The sequence below is a fragment of the Prinia subflava genome, chromosome 14, assembly GCF_021018805.1.
Source record: "Prinia subflava isolate CZ2003 ecotype Zambia chromosome 14, Cam_Psub_1.2, whole genome shotgun sequence".
Taxonomy (NCBI): Eukaryota; Metazoa; Chordata; class Aves; order Passeriformes; family Cisticolidae; genus Prinia; species Prinia subflava.
Genome location: NC_086260.1, coordinates 1,011,043 through 1,030,797, shown reverse-complemented (window position 1 = coordinate 1,030,797; position 19,755 = coordinate 1,011,043). Strand labels below are relative to the sequence as shown.

Sequence of the window (19,755 nt, the reverse complement as noted above, 5' to 3'; positions counted from 1 at the left end):
TTAGTTGCCTGGTAAGAAGATGTAAATGTGGCACATACAAAAGATCTTCCATTTTAATTTAATTGCTGAACATTTTCTCCACAGTGCAGCCATTATCTGTTTGGTTTTTATTGCCTTCTCCAGAACTTGCACCTGTGAGTCAGCGAGTCCATAAGAGCAGCAGGAATTACATCCCTGCTGTCCCCTGGGTGTGCTCCTGGATCCATGCTCAGCGTGTCCACAGAGCTGATGGACAGCTTTAAACACCAGAAAAGGGGATGTTGGAAAAGGGTTTTTAAAATATGTTTTGTTATTATTTGAAGGAAAATATAAAAGTCTTTTAGGCGTTCTGAAAGTGGGAGTGAAGAGTTTGCTGTCTCTACAGAATAAAAATTCATTCAGCTTCACTGAATGATGGATGCCCAGTAACTCCTGATTGGAGCAGTGTGGGGTTTGGGTGGTTGCCCAGCCTCAAGCACACATCCTTTAATCCCATAAGAAAGTCTCTAGTGAATAAAAGGGTTTTTGGGTTTGCTTCCCGTGGTGTTGGAATCCCCAGCTGGATTTGGGATGATTTTGAAGGGGTTCTTGCAGACAGGGCTGAGCTCACAGAGTTTTTCTGAGGCTCCAACAAGTGCTGGGAGCTCTTAAATCAAACCCCAGCCACTGCACAGCCTTGCAAGGGTTCTGTGAATTACAGCAGCACTGGGAGGAAACTCTGACTGCGGGCTTTTATCCCTGATTTATGGCCCTCCTCAGGAGAGCACAGGGAGGCCAATGACTTTCACATGCTGAGTCAAACAAGAAACAGCCCAAACTTTGAATTGTTTTGCTCTTTGGTTACTCCAGAAAACCACAGCGCGTATTTTGGACCTGTCTGGGGCTCATGGATCTTATCTGATAGATGTTATCCAGTGAGAAATGATGTTCTGATTCAATATTGACTGAAAATCCTGGGCTGAGCCCCCCTGAGCCCCTGCTCTCTGTAGGGTCATGTTTTGATTTGCTTTATCAAGCTGAAGCTGCTCCCACTTGTGATGGCCTCTCCCAGCATCCCCGGTCCCCAGGTGCTTCCCCTGACCTTCCAAAAATTTTATGGAATATAAAATATGTTTCTATAATGTAGAGCTGTTTTAGAAGGTTTATTAACATTTTATGTAGTGTGCAATGTATGAAAGTAATGGTCCAATTATTTATGTGACAGGATGTCCCTGAAAATGTTCATATCTGTGCTGCTTTAACAAGGCACTAAAAAATACCATAACCCTGTGCTGCTGAAGCTTCTCTGGGTAACAGCCCTCAATTATATCCCTGCTGCAGTTTCATTTAGCATCTGTATTCAATCTATTTTGTTAAGGCTTTAAGAAATAATCTTAATGCAATTACATAGTAACATTAAATCATAGGGGAATTTGGTTTTACCCCCTCTCCCAGTGGGAAGTGCAGTGACAGAGCAGTGAGTGACAGGGATGTGCTGCTGATGCCACTCTGTGATTAACACCTCTGGATATCATGGGGTTTGCAAGTGTATTTATCCAGGGGAATGAGGAAATTCAGGATGAGGGGCATGTGGAGCTCTGGGGGTGCCCAAGGAGTGCCTGGAGATGGCACTCAGTGCCCTGGGCTGGTGACAAGGGGGGCACTCGATGGCCTCTGTCCCAGCCTCAGAGATGCTGGGGTTGTATTCAGGCCCTTTCACTAGAAACAGTGTCAGATGATATCAAAGGTCAGATTTTTGGCCTGCTGGTCACATCACATTACAAAAAATCACATGGTTTTTTTTTAAAGTCTTTTTCCAAGCATCTTCAGCAATTTGGGAGTTGTGTTATAAAGATCATTTTTCCTCAGGCAGCGATGGGTATGTTTGTTTATTTTATGCATAGTTGGGTAAGTACCTTCCACCTGGCCAGAGGAGATAAATGCAGGTGTTCTTGTCTGAAAGTCTGAACAAATTAACCATGAGAAAAGCCACGTGGAAAACTGAGGAAATAATTTTAAGTTTGTCCTTATAAATGCAGGAAACTGTGAAGGTGCATTTGTTTGACAGGGAGGTGATGAATAAATAAATGAAATGCATTTGTTACTGATGGTGGACAGTGAAATGATTTTGGAATGCTCTGAGATTCCTTTAAGTTCCAGCTTTAAAAATAAAGTGAGGAAAACGTGTTTTTTTGTATTTTGAGGGGAAAAAAGGAAGAAGCAATAGCTATTAAGTGCTGTCAGATAGCTGGTGGGTTTGTGTTCAGGAATCAATCTGGATATCTGAGACAAAAACGAGCTCTGGAGTTATGCTCATTGATGGATATTGACAAGTTCTGCAGCAGTTTTATATATTTAGAGGCAGAGAAAATGAAACCCCTCCAGCTCCTCTGGCTGTGACAGGATCTCCTGCCCTGGCAGGGTGAGCTGGCCCCGAGGAAAGCGACTGCAAAGTCCTCGAGTGCCTCTTCCTTTGGAGCTTGGCATTGTCCCCCTGGGCAGGGTGACCTGGCACAGCCTCTGATCCTCTGGGAAGGGCCTGGACGTGAAGGGAGGAAAGGGAGGGAAGCAGGAGAGAATTGTGACTGTCTGCTGAGGCCAGGGGAGGAGAGAGGCTTTTCTCTGTCTGTCAGAAAGGAGGAAACACTCCCAGACTGGGGTGGGTTGGAAGGGACCTCAGATCCCACCCAGTGCCACCCCTGCCATGGCAGGGACACCTCCCACTGTCCCAGGCTGCTCCAGCCCCAGTGTCCAGCCTGGCCTTGGGCACTGCCAGGGATCCAGGGGCAGCCACAGCTGCTCTGGGCACCCTGTGCCAGGGAACAGTTCCTGCCCAGTCTCCCAGCCAGCCCTGCCCTCTGGCTCTGGGAAGCTTCTCAGGAAATCCGAGGATGGGGCTGACAAAAGTGGGAGATGGGAAGAGATTTCCCTGCCCACTCCTGGTGTCCCCATGGTCTGGGACATCTCTCAGGGCCAGGAGGGCAGCACAGATCCAGCAGGGGCTCTCCACCCATCCTGAGGACATCTTCAGGAGCCTCTCTGTGTGTGAGCAGCACCAGGGGAGGCTCAGCCCTGGCCAGAAGGTGAAGCAGGAGCTGCTGCCTTGAGAGGCTGACCTGGGACAGAGACTGGACAGAGTTAAAAGATTAAAGTAGGGATTTATTAAAAGGCCTTAAAGGATACACCTTGGGCAGGACAAGAGCCTGGCCAGGGCTACCCAAGATGGACCCTGAGTCAGGAGTTTTCACACTTTGATAAGTTTTGGTCCATTTCCACCTTGGGGTGAATTTTCCAGTTACAGCTTCAGGGGATGAAGCCCCATTCTCCCACTGTGCTCTCCTAAATTCTCTGTTTGCACTTTTTGTGCCTGAAGCTGTAACAGTTCCCTTGGTTCTGGAAAAGGTTCCAGCCTTGGGGCTGGAAAAGGATTGTTCTGTCTGAGTGAGCTGTGAGGAGAACTGGCTCACACTTTAAATGAAGTTCAGAGTTATATCCCAATGCAGCACAGAATCTGAAAATACGGAAGCTGAAGGCATCATTTCCCTGGAGCCCTGAGCTCTGCCCTTCCCTGGGTGAGCAGAGTCCCTGTTCTGCTGTTTGGCACCCATCACACAGCAAAGAGCACCCGTGGAGCTCCCACAAAAGCTCATTTAGCTCACGGCTAATTACCCTCACCCTGGATTTACTCTCCTTGCTGCCGTTAGCCAGCCTGCCTAGCAAAGAGGAAAATCAAAGTCCATCTCACCATCCTGTGGCTGTACATAAGCAGCGGAATTAACTGCAGACAGGAGTTTTAGTGTCTGATTCAAATCACTTTTAAAGTTTAATGAGCTCACAGCTGTGCCACCCATGTGCTGCAGCACTTGTCCCTTCCACACGTTATTTTTGTTCTCGGAGTCTGGCTGGGGAGCAGCTGCAGCAGTGGTATGTCTGCACTGAAATATCTGAAAGCTGAATTTTTAGCAATATTTGACTGAGAATATTGGGGAGGCTGACCCACGCCTCTGAAGGTTTCACTGTTTCAGAAAGAACTACTAAGTTCCGAATTGCACAGTATTTTTTTTCCTCTGGAGGCTGTTGTATGTGATTATTTCACAATTTCTACTGGTTTTAGGGGTGAAAATCTGATCCTGGAGGGTGCTTGCTGTAAACAAATGCATCATTCCATTTATGGTGGTTAATGTGAGTAACTGAGGTAAGCCCATCATTCTGGTTATTGTGGAAAAGAAGTGCATCTAAGAAGTATTTAAATGAGACAGGTAGAATGAGAAATGCTAAATTTAATCAGTCAAGAAAAAGTCAAGGCAGGAAAGGAAGTCAATATGAAACCCTGGTTGGTCTAAATGCAATGAGTCTTATTCTGAGGGGAAAAGCTGATTCTCTGGATGTGGGGCATGAACTAAAGCAGCTGAGTAAGAACTCAATCAGAACCCATTTCCCTGCTTGTAAATTGAGTGTATTCTGCAGTGCTTTCTCCATATGGAAGCACAGGAACGTCTCTGGGTGCCTGACACACGCACACAATAATTTATAAATAAATTACCAGCAATATCTGTGGCAGCAAATGAGGATTTCTGTGGCACACACTGGTTTTGAAGCTAAACTGGATTTTTCTGTGCTGATCCAAGGCACTGCTGGTGTTAGAATAATAAAAAGACACTCCTGTGAGTTGCCAATTAACTTAAATTTACCTAAGGGGGAAAAATAAAAAGTTCTTTACAATAAATCAGCACAAATGCAGTCACACAATATCACAGCCATTTAGAGAACTGATACTTCTATAATATTATCTGGTTGCATATAAGAATAGACTATTTTCAATGGAGTATTTTGACTCTGGAATTTGTAGAAATTTCTCCTGTGAATTATCATCCACCTGGCTGCTTTACATAGCAGTAAATTTATTTATTACTGGATTATTGATGATATTCTTCCCTTTATTTCAACCCTGACACTGACAATAAAGAAAAGCCCAAATCAATGATTTGAATTGACTCTGAAATGGCTGCAGTGTGTTTGTGAGGATGTTTCTGAGACCCTTTCTGTGGGCTTTAATGAGATGTCCTAACCACTAATGAAGTGCGTTTTTCCAGAAGAAAAAGCAGCTTGGTGTGGTAAATATCATCTCTGGTGAAATACTGGAAAGCTTAATGCGTTTAAAGGTGTGCAGCAATTTAAAATCAAGTTACAAATTGATCAAATAACATCAGCTTTGCCTCATTTCAGTCCTGGAACAAGCCCTAAATTGTGGATTTGAAACAAACACGTCTGCAGCAGGTAATGTCCAACCTGGCCGTGTGTTCTTTGGCTCCAGAAAACTTTCATATTTTCCACCTGGCTGTTGTTTTTGTTGGAGCTCTCCCAGTTTGAGTTTGCTGGCTCCAGAAGGGGGGCTGATTGATTTTTATGCTAATCCTAGGTGAAAAGCAGCTGTTGTAGCCACGGCTTGCGCTGAGCTAATCCAGCTCATCAGGGCTGTAAACAGGCAGATAAAGCCGGGGGATTTCAGCCTGGAAGGTGCTTAAAAATCCCTGCGAGCTGAGGGCTTCCCTGCTCCTTCCCTGAGCAGGGATTGGCACCACTGGGCCCTGCTCACTGTCCCAGTGCTGCTGGGGAAAGGATGGAAAAGGATGGAAGGACTTTCCCAGCCCAGCTCTTCCCAAGGGGGAGAATTCCCGCGGGATGGGAGGGCAGCACCCCGTCCTCTGTGTCCCCTCTGTGCTCCCTCTGTGTCCCCTCTGTGTCCCCTCTGTGTCCCCTCTGTGTCCCCTCTGTGCTCCCTCTGTGCTCCCTCTGTGTCCCCTCTGTGTCCCCTCTGTGTCCCCTCTGTGTCCCACTGCTGCTGCATTCCTGCTTTCTGTGCCTGTCCCTCCTGTCCCTCTTTCCCCAGCCGGAGCAGAGCCATGCTGTAACGAGGGAGGGATTTACAGCCTGCTCTAAATTTGATTTGTTCCCACAAACGTTGTATAAAAAGGAGCTTGTTCTTTTATTAAATACTCCCAGCCTGAGGGCACGGTTTATACAACATCATTACACCTGGTAGGAATGAGTCAATCCTGTTCCCTTTCAAATGATGGATGGCAGGGGGGTGTATCCAGGAGAAAAGGGTTGAGATGTTCATTCTTCTGCCAGCTAATGATCACTAGTGGATTTTAATGTATTTATTTATATATGCATATGCATATATATACAAAATGTTTTGGTTGTGTACTGCACGGGGCTCTGATTAGCCTGTTCTGGTGGAACATTCCCTGAGCATGGAATGGGGTTGGAACTCAATGGTCTTTAAGGTGCCTTCCAATCCAACCCTTTCTGTGATTCCATCATTTTCCCTGTACAAGCTCAGGGATGTACCCCCAGCCCCTCCTCCCCTCCAATTAATTATCTCTACTCAACACCTCTGAACTGCCACACACAACACTGAAGGCAGAATTAACTTCTTTTAGTGCCTGTAACAGAATTAAACCCCAGCTTAAGCAGGGCAGGCTTCAGTTATTAATCCTCCCATGAGCAACTGTAATTATTTTTGCCAGCACTAATTTCATTTGCATATGTATTGTTAAGTTGCAGATCACAGGGAAGCAAGGGGGGCTTGGGGGTTTTGCTGAATGAAGCAGTCAAAGCCCAGAGACTGAGGGGAGCAAATTTAAAGGAGGGAAAAAGCAGCGATGCAGTGCCCCAAAAAGGCAAATTAACCCCTGGGAGCGTTTCTGATTCTCTGTGAGGGGATTCCTGGGAGAGGTGGCTGTCCCACATCTGTCAGAGTGTCTGGATTTGGCAGTGAAGGTGACAGGGTGGTGGGGTGAACAAACACAGCTCAGTGTCTGCCTTCAAACCCAGCAAAAAGAATCACAAAGAGCTCCAGGTAAAGATGAGAAATGAGTTTTGTTTGACTCTGCCTCTCAATATGTGTGCTTGGAGTTCTGGGGTGATGCAAAGCCCTGACTGTAGGACAAAGGACAGGGGCAAAGCTTCATTCAGGGCAGTGGATGCACCACAATTTTCTTCCTTCACAGATTTTTAGGAAACTTCAATCTGTGTCACTGTGCTTTGTTTTGCAGGTTGCTGTGGCCCTGGCTGTCAGAGTGTGGGGGTTTGCTGGCGATAGTTCCTGTTCCAAGCCATAAAAAGCTCTCACGTAAGTCAGCTCAGATGGCTCCTCCTTCCCCTCCTTTCTCAGAGCTTATTTTTGGGTGCTAAAGTTGTCACTACCAGTTGGATGGGACAACACAGGCTTTGCATTTTCTCTGTGCTGTGGTAGGAGAAGCAATTTCCATAATTTTTGCTGGGATTTGCCTGGAAAATTATTCAGTGGCAGCTGGTGAAGGGGAGGTTTGGGGAGGACATGGCTTGGCTGGTGTGTGTCCAGTTTGCCCCTGTGGGCTGTACAGCAAATACCCAGCCCCTCCCTGAGCCCTGAGATCCCTGCATGTCCCTTCAGCTCTTGCTGATATTTATTTTTGGCAAACAATCTCAGCACTGAGCTCAGTTTTCTGTGCTCAGGGATGACCTCGAGCAGCTCTGGGGATCAGAAACGTGAGAAAAGCAGCTACAAATGCAACAGTGCTCACCAAACCTCTGCAGGGCACCCCGTGAGCCCTGTGACACTGAGACACTGTAAAAATATCATAAAAATATTATACAAATAGCATAAAAATAGGCATGTTAATAAGGGAGAAGTTGCCAAGAACTGGGGAGCAGCAGTATCTCAAAGCCACAGCTGGGAGTTGCACAAAGCTTTTTTCTTGCTCAACAGGCAGATTGAAATAAATGTATTTTATTAATGGAAATCTGTTTTTCCAATAAGAGAGCTCATAAGTCAGAGGGCAGGAAAAGGGAATGGTCAACTTAAGCTCTTAATGCAAAGCATTTTAAACTCCTGCCTTTTTACAAATGTTTAATTCATCACTAAATATTCCTTCATTTAGTGCTGCTGAAACTGAGTTAGAGATAAGAAATCCTCCAAGAGCTTGGTCCGTGCAGTCACAAATGTTCCACGTGATTTGTGTTTAAATCTTCAGTGCTGGTCAAGCCTTTACATTTAATATTGAACTCTTGATTTTCCAGGTAGTTTCCTAAACTGCACAGTGGGTTCATGTGTCAGTCCAGTTCTCCCACACTGGGTCCAAGTTTATCCAGTTAATGTCTGGAGAAGCCTTGTCATTCAATTAAATACCTCCCCTCTATATTACTGCTCATAAAGTGAATTTAACTTTAAAGTAAGGACCATCTTATTTTGTCTCTCAGTGGTTTCTAGAGCGTCTGTCTTTGCAGTCTCCTGTCATTATGGAACCAATTAAAGCACATTAATTAACCCATCTGTCTGAGGGGTCCCAGCACTGACCTGGTGTGAGGCCCAAATGTTGGGGTGGGAGCAGCTGGGGATGTGAAGGGAAAAGGGGAGAGGAGGGTTGGGCAAGGGAAATAAATGAAAATAACATTGTGCAGTAAGTTATCAATGAATTTCAGCTGATGTTCACCATGTTTGCAGTGACTGGTTTGGCTCTGGGCTGGGTTTCCATCTTCCAAGCACACATCCAACAACTCTGCTGGCCCGTCCTTTGTGGGTGCTTGCTGTGGAACTGCTGCCCCAGCTTGAGTACCCCAGAGCTCTCTGCTAAGTGGGGAATTGTTCTCAGGCTGAGGAATTAACAGCAAAGTTTCCCTGACAGAAAGAGCCAGGCATTCACCCCACAGCAATTGTTCCCAGAACTGGCAAATACAAATTAAAGCACTTTGCTGCTCATTTCTTCTGTGAAGGTCTTTATTTATAACATTTGCTGTCTAGGTTTGGAATCTCAGCCCTGTGTTCATTACACACGAATTACATGTGAAAACAAAATGCAACTGGAGACAAGAATGAACACTATCACCAAGAGAGACGAGTTTTGTCAGAAATATATCCCAACCTGCCTCGTTCTCTTGTATCAAAACTGATTTTTGCTCCTCAGGACCTTTGTCAGACTAAGCAAAAAGATGTTCTGGCATTAACTCTTCTGTGCTGGGGTTTTTTCCTGCTCTCCAGGGAAGGAAGAGGCTGCACCCTGAGCTCTCCCGAGGGCTGGCGCGTGGAGCAGCATCCTCAGAGCCTGGAGAGGGCACAGGGACACTCTCACTGTTAATAAAGGGTTCTTGGAAACCTCTCCAACACAGCTGAAGAGCAAAAATTACTTCAAGTGCTCCCAGACTCCACTCAGGGGGCTCAGCTGAGACCAAGAGCTCCCGGGCTCTCCATGGTAAGTGGGAGTTGTTCGATGCCACCACTTTTAATGACTCCAGAGTAAAAGGAAAGTAATTTCAAAGTAAGTGGAACATTTTCACCAGTGAAAAACTTCCTCCCAAGGTCTAATTCGTGGTTTGAATGAGCTCTCTAGACCAGAGCTCGTTGAGGTGTGTGAGGGGAGAGAGGAGCAGCTTTGAATGGAAATCGCTGAGCTTTGGTAGCAAATCTGGTTTTGCTGTTGCCTTCAGTGTGTGCTGTTAGGTAATGAAATAGAAAAATACACCTGAAAGCAGCAAATATGAAAGGTAACAATGCATTAAAATAATGCCAGATGAACGCTGTGCAGGAGGAGAAAATCCCTGAGCCAGGGACTGAGTCGCTTCTGCTGAGGTTAAAACTGAGCAATGACAGGAACTCAACATTTTCATTTTTTGTTCTTCAGTGGCAGAAGTATTTGTTTGATTTTGGGCCTGAAATAACAATTAAATAAGCTTTTCTAGTTTTTGCAGGAGTCAGTTTTTCAGTTTAATTAACGTGTATTTGTCTCAGAGTGCCAAAGCCTGGGAAGGATCTGGCAGGGCTCAGCCAGCTCTGCTTTCCCTGCCCGGGGATGCAGAGGCAGCAGAGAGCCCTGTCTGCCCTGCTGAGGCTGATCCAGGCAGGAACCTGAATTTAGTGACACACAGATGACACCCACACCCTGCTCTTCCCTTCCACAGTGCTATTCCCATCTGTTCCTGAGGAGAGGAAAAACAAATCTGCTGCTGGGTCGGTTTGGTGCTGTTTGTTCAGGGGAGAGCAGGCTCTGCTTCCCCCAGGTGCAGCATTCACCCACCAAAGCAGATTTATTTTCTTTATCTTTTAGAATTTAATGTGGGGTTAGAGGGATTTCATCCCTGGATGCTGTAGGTGTGGGAGCAGGACCTGCACAGGGGTTTCAGCATGCCCTGCTGGAAATTCTTCATGGATGTCCAGGCTCAGGTACACACGGGTGGTGGCTTGGCCACACCTGGACATGTCCCCTCCACCTGCTCAGGACTGAGGGACATCAACTGGTCCTGGGCTAAGCAAAACCACAAAACAGCCCAAAATCAAGGGATTTCCACGGGCCAGGGTGGCCCTGAAGCACCCAGCCCTGTCCCCTGCACAACCTCAACACGAGGATGGGGAGAGCAAATCTGGGGAGAGGATTCGGAACATCTCACTGGAATTGCTCTCTGCTGATGCCCAAATTTGCAGCACAGGGAAAATCACAGACTTTATGCAGCACTGAAGAAAATAAGCAAAACTTTATATTCCTAAACTGTTTAAGTAAGAGCTGAAAATCCTGGAAATGCTCCATACACTTAAAAATCCAGGATTCCATTTCTGTATTTTTCTGATTGGTGCTGCACTTTCAGGTGCTCTCATTTCACACGTGGAAATTGGTCCTGAGCAGATTAAGGGATTTCCTGCCTCCTGTGGAGTTATTAGAGAGAGCAGATGCTGGTAATGCTGGGGAGAGAATTCTGGCTTGGAATTTAGACTTCTCCTATTCGCACATTTCTGAGAAATGGAATATATGTGACTCCTAATGATCTAAGTTATTAGGAAAAGAAAGCTTTAAGGGAACTGGCCCCAAGACTGTGTCCTATTAATTCTAAACATAAAATAATTTCTCTGATGACAATGAAAAACTGCATAGTAATTACAGTGGCCCAGGAGAAGAAATTACTGTGCAGTCTCAAGTTATCAAACAACTCCAACCTTTTTTAATATCACAGAAATGCTTAAGCTTCATGCAAGAAAAGCAAAATACCCCAAGGTAGTCTAATTTCATCTCCCAGCAAACAGAAATCTTTTTTCTGTGGATGCAAATTACATTTTTATTACAGCAAAGAGCAATGTGTACTTTATTTTTTTTTCCCTTTAGCTCATTGGAAACACAGCTGATGTAATTGGACAATTGATGTAACTGCAAATGCAATTGCAGTAATTGCACATGCAAATAAGGGATTGTTCTCAGGGCTATAAAACTTCTGGGAGCAGGTACAATGTACTCCTGCATTGCCTGGCTCATAATTGTATGGGTATTTTCACCAAGGCTTTTCTCCAGCTCCCACCTCCTTCTTTATTTGGGAACAGCTCTGTTCCCTAAACATGAAACATCCTTTACACAGCGAGCAATAAAAATAATGGGTTCCCCATAATACTCAGGGCTGGGAACGCATTATTTCTAAACTGTGGTGCCTTTTACTTTATGGGGAGTGAAATAAACACTTACTGGAGAGAAAACCTCATTTATGCTCCACAGGCACCAGGACCATCAGAATATCTGCTGGTTCTGATGGCAGTGGGCAGGGAACGGGGCAGGCAAGAGTTCATGATGGTTTTTTTAAACCTCTTGTTGCTAATGATAACATTTTAAATGTAATAACTTCTCCTCTCGCTCCTTATCCTGCCGGTTTCCTTGGCATCAGGAGCCGCTCTGTGGTAAAATCCTTGTTTGTGTGTGAGGAAAAGCCACGAGTTTGTGCAGCCCAAGGGTTTCACAGCTCTGTGTCTGAGCTGCTGGAGCTCAGGAGCTGTGCACACTCAGTCATTCCTTGGGCTGGCACTATACATATATATAAATAAATATATATATATATATATATAACTCTTTTCCTTGTTTTTCCCTCCTCTTTTACTCCCTGACTGCAGTGGAGGCACCAGCAGAGTGTTCCAACAGCACCAGGCTTTAAGGGCAGAGCCAGATCCAGGTAAAATGAGCTGAATACATTGAATTTATTAATTTTATTGTCTTCTATTCCAGAGTAGGACTGCACACAAGCTCCACATCTGCTAGGAAAGGAAACTTTGGATTTAGGAGGGAAATAAAAGCTCAGGCTGGGATATCATTGTTGGTAAAAGCCAGTGGCACTACAGGAATAAAATAAAAATCCCAGTGATGCCCCCTGGCATTGGAGAGGGCCAGGCAGGTTTCTGCTGTGGACAGAACCATCCAGGGGTGTGTGGCAGGAAGGGAGAAGGAGCTGAGGGAGGGCAGGGCCATTCCTCAGCTGTGGGGATCAGCAGAGATCAATCACGGTGCACAGGGAATGCTTTTCCATCCAATTTCCAAACCTCCCTTCCAGTCCTGCCCAGACACAGGGAATCTGCAGACAGGGCTGGGAATGACCCCTCAGCTCTGCGCTTCAGCAGGGCCCTGTGCTTGTCTGGACAAGGGAAGGGCTGTGGCCCTGCCCTGTCTGCAAGAAGAATTCAATTGAGAGCAGGGTTATTTGCAGGTTCTGCTGTGTTTAAGCTCCCTGGGAAGGCCCTGCCGTGCTTTGTTGAACAAACACTTATGTGAGATGGGAACTTGATCTTCACATGACATTTATAGCTTGATAGGAAGAACCTCTGGCTTAATCTGTTCCACTGAGAGACAGGGATTTATTTTATTTATCAAATTCAAGTCCTGTTTTGGGGTTAGCTCTTCATGATGTGCTCCAGAGTGGAATAGTGGCAGATCTGGTGGAGAAATTCAATGTACCAAAGGGCTTTGTGCTTTCCTCATTTCACCTGCTCTCATTTCCTTTATCTTAATCTTTAATTCCCACAGAAAGACAATGTGCTTTGCCTTGGATCATGGTTATTCTCAGAGTGAGAGCTTTCCCTGCTCACCACTGCTGCCCACGAGTGGGAATGCCTTCCTCGGGATCCAGGGTCCCTTCCCACTCCTGTTGAGCTCAATTCTCCAGAGGATAACTGAGGGGCTCACTGGCTGGGGCTGGAGGAGACCCTAAAGATGGTCTGGATCCATCATGGGCAGGGATCCTTCCATGAGCAGGGGACAAGGACAGGGGACAGAGTCAGTGACAAGGATCCTTCACCTGGAGCAGAACGGGAATGCTGCAGCTCCACATCCACACAGCTCTGTGTGACACCAATGGATGAAACACGAATGGAAACCATGAGGAGTTGAGCAGATTTTAAAGGGGAAGGTAATCCCAGGCCTTTGTGGGCCGGAGCTGTTTCTGTGGCACCATTCCCAGAGCTGTTCTTCTTCCCGAGGCTGAGCTGAGGCTCCAGCAGGCTCTACTGCAAAACCCCAGACTGAGCCTTGTATTAAAACCAATCCCCCATATGGTGGCAGCCTTTTGAAAGAGATGGGGAAAAACTCCCTCCCTTGAGTGTTTGTTTTAATGCAGTCAGAAAGAAAAACAGAGCCTGTGGAATGGCTCTTCTCAGGTCCATGGGGAAAAATGGGCATCTCTGAAGCACTTCCACAGACACCCGGGAGAGGGAGAGGCTCTCTAGTTCCCTGCTAACAAGATTATTTCAATTCTTGACCTCATATCAGGACAGGAGTGGTTTTAATCATTGCCATCACTTCTCAAGTGCTTACAACAGTCATAGTCTTAGGTAAGTATAATTTTTGCCTTTCTATAATATTCTTTTATATTTTCAGAGTAGAACTACATTTCAGGCTAAGACAAGAGGTGAAATTTCAAATGGGCACTGCAAACATGTGGTTTGAATGTACAGAGAGATGTAAGGACACAAACCCATAAACACATAACCAAAATCAACCAGATGTGTCTGCATGCACAGACAGAAAAACACCAGCTTCATCAGCAAGGTGAAGGCTTTGTGTGATTCCCTCTGGAGAGCTGCCAATGTAACAAAACAGAATCAATATTATAAATACAGGACCAATACAATAACTGCAGGTCCCACTTCTGTTATCTGTGTTGTTGTTAAGCCTCAGCAGAGGCTGCAGGTGAGCTTGGAGGAGTTTGTTCCTCTTCCCTGAGCCGTTTCTGCTGCTATTCAGCAATTTCCAAAATTAGGTGTTCAGCAGAGTCCTCCTTGTTCCCAGCAGCTTTTCAGGAGCAAGGAGCCCTGTGCTGGCAGCTCCTCTGCTCTCTGCTGCTCCAGGCAGGGAACAGCTCTGTGCTGGAGATTTAAACCCTGGAAATCAGGGCCACGAATGTGAAAGCTGAGAGTGGTAGGTTTGGATTAAAGGTTGGGATGAAATCCTTCCCTGTGAGGGTGGGCAGCCCTGGCACAGGGTGCCCAGAGCAGCTGTGGCTGCCCCTGGATCCCTGGCAGTGCCCAAGGCCAGGTTGGACACTGGGGCTGGAGCAGCCTGGGACAGTGGGAGGTGTCCCTGCCATGGCAGGGTGGCACAAATGATCTTTAATGTCCCTTCCACCCCAGACCAGTGTGAGATTCTGTGAACACCCTGAGTTGAAAGGGACTCCCAAGGGTCACCAAGTCCAGCTCCTGGCCCTGCACAGCCCAGCAGTGATGGGCCCCACCCAGGGAATGATTCTTGTCCTGGCCCCCTCTGCCCCTCCTTGTGCTCAGCCCAAAGTCCCCTCTGTGCCCAGGGGAAGGGATTTGGTTTCTTGGCCTCTCTCCACCCTTGGCTGGTGGAATTGCAGTGTCTGTGCTGAGAGAGCCCCAGCCAGCTTATTGTTTTAGAAATAAAGATATTAGCATACAAATGACTCTGGGAGGTGTTTCTTCTCATTAGAGAATGGAGATCATTTGATAAAAGATGCAGCGTGCCTCATCTGTAAAAGGGTTCAGCAGCTTTGTCTTGTCTGCACGGCTCTCTCAGCACGAGAGCTCGGGGAGTGCAGAGGGAAAGCTCAGGAGACAAATGGCTCATGACACTCGGGTTACCTTTACTGTGCAAGGTGGGCGTGAAATGTTTTATGGGGAGACAAAAAAGATGATGGGCAATTAACTACAAACTCATGCAGCAGGTTTATCATATGCTCAGCTCATCCATCTGTGTCTCAGTCTCCAGCAGACTCATGAGTTTCATCAAGAAAACCATTTTCAGACTGGCAGAGCAAAACAGATCGGTTTTGCCTGCGAGCTCCTCCGAGGTTTGCAGAGCTTTTATCATATGTTTATGGTTTACAGATGCAAAATACACATGTAGGAGAGGAGGAGGGGGCAGACGCCTCTCCCCTTGCAGGGGGTGCCTTTTGAAATATTTCTCACCCGGGGAGCAGTTCTGCAGCTGCTCCTGTGCATGTGGATGGCTTTACTCAGCTTTAGCAATGGAATCCGTGGGGGTGAGGTGCTGAACACGGTGTGGAACTGCACTGAAATTCCAGCCTCTGTCCTGGGGTGCTGAAAGAACGGCCCAGGGAATGGGGAGAGGAAGGATGAGCTGGTGGATAAGGACTGAACTGGTCTGGAAAATGCTGGTGCTGCTTTTGCCTCTGCTGCAGAAGGTCTGTGTGACCCCCAGCCAATCACTTGGTCTGGCTGTAACTCAGTTTTGGACTGTGAAGTCACAGAATCATGGAATGGTTTGGGTTGGAGGGACCTTAAACCCCACTCAGTGCCAGCCCTGCCATGGCAGGGACACCTCCCACTGTCCCAGGCTGCTCCAGCCTGGCCTTGGGCACTGCCAGGGATCCAGGGGCAGCCACAGCTGCTCTGGGCTCCCTGTGCCAGGGCTGCCCACCCTCACAGCCAGGAATTCCTTCCCCATATCCCACCCATCCCTGTGAATCAGTTCCCCTTTGTCCTGTCACTCCATGCTTGTGTAAAAAGTCTTTCTCCATCTCCTGTTGACCCCCTTCAAGTCAGAATAGTTATTTATTCGATCTGTTTGTGCTAAATCAGTTAATACTTCACAATTGCCCCGTCAATATTATGCCAATGAATATCTTATTGGAGACATTTAAGTACTAATCTTATAGGAATAATTTTTTCCTTAACTAATTAGTTGGACACAGTCTTGCCAGATTGGTTAAAAAAGGATATTGATTTTCAGAATCAAAGGTAATTATTTTTATCCTCTGACTCTTCGAGGGCCTCTTCCCTTTTCAGCCTCTCAATGTAGCTGCTGCACGAAAAGCACACAGCTCCTCCCTGGGGAGGGAATCGGTGCAGGGGGAGCTGGGGACTGAGCAGTGGCACAGAGCCCTGGCATGGTGTCCCTGTCCCTGTCCCTGCCTCAGGGGAGGCTGCTGAGCCCAGGGCACCGGGGAATGAGCTGGGTAAAGAACGGAGTGTGCAGGTCCCCGGGTCTGCCACGGGGTCACGGGTGCACAAACAGCTCCCCACTGCTCCCAGCTCTGCTTTCCCAGGCCGTGCTCCACTTTCCTTGCAGGGAAACCACTCCGACAAAGCCGTGCCCTAATTCTTTATTAATTTGCCAAATACATGTACGTTTTTATTGCTTTAGAGTGCTGCTGCTGCTGGAACAGTGTGCAGCTCTGAGGCTGCAGCCAGTGAAATTCTGCCTTTCAATCCCCTCCCTGGCCACTGCACGCTGCTGGAGGAAGGGAACTCCTGGAGGAAGATATTGGCCTTGTGGACTTAGCTGACAGTCCATAAATCTCAGTTTTGTCAGCCCAGAGAGGTGCCATAAAGAGAGCAGATTAAAGGAGATTAGTTCTGCCAAGTGGCCTGAAGAGAGGATTTACAGCTCCCCTGTGCCTGCCCCGGGGCTGGGATGGGGCTCCGAGGTCGGGAGAATCCTCCTGCTCCTCTGGCACTGACACCAGAGCTGCTGTCCTGGGGGCAGGGGCAGGGAAGGAGCAGGGGAGGCTGGGCCGTTCTTCCATCTCTGTTATTTTTGGAAGAGGCTCATTGCTGATTTTTGTCACCACGTTTGCAATCTGTGGAATCAAACGCTGCTGGAATGGGTTGGGTTGGGTGGGGAGGGACCTCAAAGCTGATCCCGTTCCACCCTGCCCTGGCAGGGACCCTCCCTCCGTGCCCAGGGGATGGTGACCGATCCCTCAGGACCCTCACGGGATGCCCAGGACAGCCAGGGAGGCAGAGGAGGAGGAGGAGGAGAGCTTACCAGCACCACCAGTTCAGGCACCAGTCATCAACTGGGTTTGCCTTAGAGCATCCCAAAATCACTGCTGCATTTGGAGGCTGTGGTATCCTGGAATCTGGAGACCAAGAAAGCTGTGGAAAATTCAGATTCCCTTTGGGAATGACAATGAGGTGTCAGCCCTGGGTTTCTGCTGGCTCATAAAAGCTTCTCAAGTTCATGGCTTTGTTTCCCTGGATTCACACAGGAGCACCCAGGAAGGGTTAAATACAGCCCCTGCCAGAAAACACCTGGGAAAATGGGATAAAAGAGCCAGGAATTCTGAAGGGATGAGGGAAGGGAGAGCTTTTACTGGAGAGTCCCAGAGGGAGCGAGGGCTATCACAAATTTGCTGTATTGAACGTGGGTTTAGAGCTGGCAGAGCAGAGGAGCTTTAATCCCTTGGCTCAGAGCAAGAGCCATTAACCCATGGAGCCAGTCCCAGTCAGGTGAGACAAAATGTGCTTTATTCCCTCCCTGCTCCACAGAAAGGCAGGAAAACCTTCTCCTTTGATGGGCAGGCTTTCATCACGCCTCGTGTGATGCACCTGAGCTGTTTGTCTGCATTCCTAAGGAAGGAAATAAAGGCATCTGCTACAATATAACCTGAATTTTGCATGGGTAAAATGCCTTCCATCGTGGTTTTCTCTCTGATTTTCAACAGCAATTTCCTATTTTCCAGTATAAATGCAGATATTTGATAAGTCCTGATAATGGGATGCTGCCAATCTGTCAGGGTAATGAGTTCTCTGCAGTCTGGAAGGTGCCACTGGGGTTCTTATTTTGATCACAGGATGCTACAGAGAGAAAACCTGCTGCAGAAAGGAACTGTGAGCCTGTGGGAGAGCACCTTTCCCAAATTCCTGCTTCCCTCTAATATTTTTTGTTAATTCTTTGAAAAATCCTGTTCTACGTTATTTTAAAAAGGGATACAAGGTGAGGGTTTGGAACTTTAAATGTTTGCTGTTAATAAATAAACATAAAGTTCAGAATTTAACTAAAATATCATTGTGTATCTTATTTTAAAGAGCCAGTTTATTTCTATAGTCACTTTGAAATACTTGGAGATAATTTTCCTTTCGTATTTTCCATTTCTAGTCTATCATATCCATGAGAATTACTTGATAACCTGAATTTCCCTGAGGTTTATTTATCTGTGGAGGAGCCAGTCTGGAGAGCACAAGTTCATCCAGAAGTGTCTGTTTTGCTTGATGGGACATTTGTTCCCTCCCAGACATGGAATATTCTGTCCCCATTTGATTCACTGAAGAAAATGAAATGCAAAATAAACAGGGAGAGGGAAGCTGTGGTGATAGAATATGAGATATTTGTTAATGTGCATCGTGCACGTGTTCAGAGCCTCCAGACAGAGCCCTGAAATTTCTCTAAATGCTGCAGTCAGTGTTCCTCCTTCCCAAGGAGAACAGCCCTGTGCCAGCAGCACCAAGGGAGGTGGGAGAGCCAGGCAGGATGGCTGGGACAGAAGTGTGACACTGGGACAGAAATGTGACACTGGGACAGAAATGTGACACTGGGACAGAAATGTGGCACTGGGCTGGCTGGGACAGGAATGTGACACTGGGCTGGCTGGGACAGAAGTGTGACAGACACTGGGCTGGCTGGGACAGAAATGTGACACTGGGCTGGTTGGGACAGAAATGTGACACTGGGATGGCTGGGACAGAAATGTGGCACTGGGATGGCTGGGACAGAAGTGTGACAGACACTGGGCTGGCTGGGACAGAAATGTGGCACTGGGACAGAAATGTGACACTGGGCTGGCTGGGACAGGAATGTGACACTGGGACAGAAGTGTGGCACTGGGATGGCTGGGACAGAAGTGTGACACTGGGACAGAAGTGTGGCACTGGGCTGGCTGGGACAGAAATGTGGCACTGGGCTGGCTGGGACAGAAATGTGACACTGGGACAGAAATGTGACACTGGGCTGGCTGGGACAGAAGTGTGGCACTGGGATGGCTGGGACAGGAATGTGGCACTGGGACAGAAATGTGGCACTGGGCTGGCACCCAGGACTGGCACTGCCTTTGTGGCCCTGCCCTGTGGCACTGGGGGGCTCTGCCCAAAACTGGGAACCTCCATTTCTGTCAGGAGTGCAGGGAATGGCCTCGTGCCCAGGAACACCAGCACAGGGAAACTGGGGCTGGGGGCTGCTTCCAAACTCAAAATAAATAATCAGCCCATTCTCAAGGGCCAGGTGAGTGTATTGTAAAGGAATTAATTGCTGGTTGATTGCCACGCAGGTTACTATCCTCTACAATAAAATTCCTGGGTATTTTTGTTGCCACAGTGTGAATATTTGTGTCTGGGCTGAAAATCCTGAGGCAGCTGCACAGCTTCTGCCTGGGGTACAAATCTCAAAGAGGTGCTCTTCAATTTTTTAAAGACATGAGCTGGCACTGGTTCAGTGAAACGACTGAATTGAGTGAAAATCATGACTTTGGGAAGCTTAATTAAAATAACTGCTGATATAAAGTGCTAAGGGATAAGACCTGTGCATGATAATAATAAAAACTATTAGAAGTTTGTAAAAGAAACTTTCCGACCTGCTGGCCACTGGTTTTTCCATGGTCACTGCAGCTCTGGGAATGTCAGTGGATGTCTGGGCTCTGCTAGCCACGCTGGAATAACTCTGAGAAACCTTCTCCAAGAGGTGTCAAACCCCTGACGGTTCCAACTCCTCCTGAAGCCAGGAACTGCTCCCCAGGGAACCTCTGCTGACACTGAGGAGC

At 47.2% G+C, this 19,755-nt stretch overlaps 1 long non-coding RNA gene across 3 annotated transcripts in view; it reads left to right on the top strand.

Annotated features, from left to right (window-relative positions):
* Window positions 1-17,955, top strand: part of LOC134558184 (uncharacterized) — a 35,994-nt gene extending 18,039 nt beyond the window's left edge. For all 3 annotated transcript variants that reach the window (XR_010082302.1, XR_010082301.1, XR_010082303.1), the window contains 6 exons: window positions 4,073-4,153; window positions 5,185-5,235; window positions 7,020-7,096; window positions 8,984-9,194; window positions 11,864-11,922; window positions 12,768-17,955. This is a non-coding gene — a long non-coding RNA (uncharacterized LOC134558184). The remainder of the gene's footprint in view (window positions 1-4,072; window positions 4,154-5,184; window positions 5,236-7,019; window positions 7,097-8,983; window positions 9,195-11,863; window positions 11,923-12,767) is intronic.
* The last annotated feature ends 1,800 nt before the right edge of the window (window positions 17,956-19,755 follow it).